The 2,623-nt window shown below is 42.0% G+C and overlaps 1 pseudogene; it reads left to right on the top strand.

Annotated features, from left to right (window-relative positions):
* The first annotated feature begins 286 nt into the window (after window positions 1–286).
* LOC149254897 (malate dehydrogenase, chloroplastic pseudogene) lies at window positions 287–1,771 on the top strand (annotated as a pseudogene).
* The last annotated feature ends 852 nt before the right edge of the window (window positions 1,772–2,623 follow it).

Genomic DNA, 2,623 nt, shown 5'->3' with positions numbered 1-2,623 from the left:
GATTTGGAAGGCCGAAGCCGTGTTTGCATACCCGTGGACAGCGTTTGGAGGTGTGCGCTACGCGTTGGGTCTGTGCGCTATGCACTCAGGTGGGCGCTATGCACTGGGCCCCGCTGGCCAGTGTAAAAATACATAGGCGCTACACACTTAGGTGTGTGCTACCCATTGGGCAGGGGCGCTACCCACACAGCGACAGAGCCCAAAAAATTGTTGTCTTGCGCCCAGTTTCGTATCAAATCGGCTCCATAGACTTGCAACATCCATAAGCGAGTATCTCTGTTTATCTTTTCAAGCAGGATTGGGGACCATATCTCCATCCAGAGGAAAACAGCAAGTCTGTGGCTCAGCTGGTCAGTTGAGGAGATTGATTCATAGCTGAGGAGAATCGCACAGAACACATTGTCCATAGTTGAACCCATCTTTTGGCTGAAAGCTCCTGGTGTTGAAGAGTACAATGGCATCTGCAACATTGTCCATGAGTTCAGTTTCGGTCTCTGGGTTTCTAGCACCCATTAGTGAAACTCGGCGATGTGGGGCTGGACTCTAGTCTTCCGTAGTCAGCTTTCCTACGAAGAAGGTTTTCCAGAATTTCAGTGGCCTGAAAGCTGGTGTAGCTTGCGAATCTAAAGCATCTTTCTTTAGTCATGAGACAAATGCAGTTCTTTGGTCTTCAGTTTGCAGGTCAAAGTCAACAGAAAATCAACAGATTGTTCAGAAAGCTGGTCAGATTCGGGAATCAACATTTAAGGTTGCTATTCTTGGATCTGCGGGAGGGATTGGACAACCTCTTTCACTGTTGATTAAAATGTCTCCTTTGATTTCTGGTTTGCATCTTTATGATATTGCAAATGTGAAAGGAGTTGCTGCAGATCTCAGCCACTGTAACACTCCAGCACAGGTTCTAGATTTTACCGGGCCAGCTGAATTGGAAAATTCTTTGAAGGGTGTGGATGTCGTGGTCATCCCGGCAGGAGTTCCAAGAAAGCCAGGCATGACTCGAGATGACCTTTTCAACATCAATGCTGGTATAGTGAGGACCTTGGTAGAAGCTGTTGCAGATAACTGTCCCAATGCTTTCATTCAAATCATCAGTAACCCTGTAAATTCAACTGTACCCATTGCCGCTGAGGTGCTCAAGAAGAAAGGTGTATATGATCCTAAAAAGCTCTTTGGTGTCACCACCTTGGATGTTGTTAGAGCAAACACTTTTGTTGCTCAGAAAAAGAATCTAAGACTTATCGATGTTGATGTGCCAGTTGTTGGAGGTCATGCTGGGATCACCATTCTTCCATTACTGTCCAAAACAAAGCCTTCTGTAACATTCACCCAGGAGGAGATCGAAGGGATAACGGTTAGAATTCAGAACACGGGAACTGAAGTTATGGAAGCAAAAGCAGGTGCTGGATCTGCAACACTGTCCATGGCTTATGCTGTTGCGAGATTTGTTGAATCTTCTCTCCGTGCACTTGATGGTGATCCAGATGTGTACAAGTGTTCCTATATTCAGTTTGAACTGACAGAATTACCTTTCTTTGCATCTAGGATTAAACTTGGGAAGCAAGGTGTTGAAGCAGTGATTTCCTCAGTTCTTGAGGGGCTCACTGAGTATGAACAGAAAGCCCTAGAAGCTCTGAAGCCGGAGTTGAAGGCAAGCATTGAAAAAGGCATTGTGTTTGCAAACAAGCAAGCATGCTTGAATACATTCCATTTAACTTGGAATTGTAGGACAAATAAGACGAGCAACATACACTACTGCTTTAGGGAGCCATAATTTTTGCAGTTTAGGCATAGATTTTAAGTTTCGATCTGATCTTGAGAACTCCGTGTCAGAGGATATGCATGTGTAACGTAATACGAAAGACGCAACAACTTCTTTTTGCATCTTCAACAGCTGCACAACCCATATTAACACCTTGGCTTTGCATGAAAGAGCTGGCCAAGATAGAGAAGATCAACTTTCAAACTTTCTGCTGCTTTTGAAGAAGTTACACGTGAGCATTGTGAAAAAGAAGGAGATAAAAAGTAAAAGAGCTAGTTTTATTAAAAATTGGTTTTTATTTAAAATAGCAAATGAAAAATGCCATGTCAAAATAGGCCTAAAATAAAATGAAGAATACTTGCCACAGCAGAGAACAAGATTCGATTGCCTATGTTTATCTTCAGTAATGGGATTGACACCTATAAGTGCCACCTCTTCATCAGTTATCAACAGATTCGAGTAGAAAATGGAGCGCTATTCTATCTTCAGAAATGCTGATTGGTTTTTTAGTTTTGTTTGTTTAATGATGATAAAACCATCCCTTATTTTGGTCAATGGGTGTTTTCAGAGTTGAGTCTATTTATTGTATCAAAAAAAATCACTTGGAAGAGAGAGTTTTGAGAGGTGCGTGGAGGAGAACAAAGAGCTTTATTGTACAGTTGTTTGACAGAGATTAATTGAAGAGTACAACTCTGATTTATAAGATTCCTGTGGCTTGAAATTTGGCATATGTTTTTCTTTGTTTCATATGTTCCTTGTTATGTTCAGTCCAGTCATAATCATTTCAATTTGAATGCTTCTGAGTGAGAAGGGTAGAATTCATCTTGCTGCTCTGCCCTGAAGAAGGGTTCATGTTTATGTTTT

Source organism: Pinus tabuliformis, chromosome 7, assembly GCF_031772625.1.
Source record: "Pinus tabuliformis cultivar Carrire ecotype Pingquan chromosome 7, CPIR1, whole genome shotgun sequence".
In the NCBI taxonomy this organism is placed as follows: domain Eukaryota; kingdom Viridiplantae; phylum Streptophyta; class Pinopsida; order Pinales; family Pinaceae; genus Pinus; species Pinus tabuliformis.
Note: the sequence above shows the minus strand (reverse complement) of the source record. Positions and strands in the feature narration are given on the sequence as shown.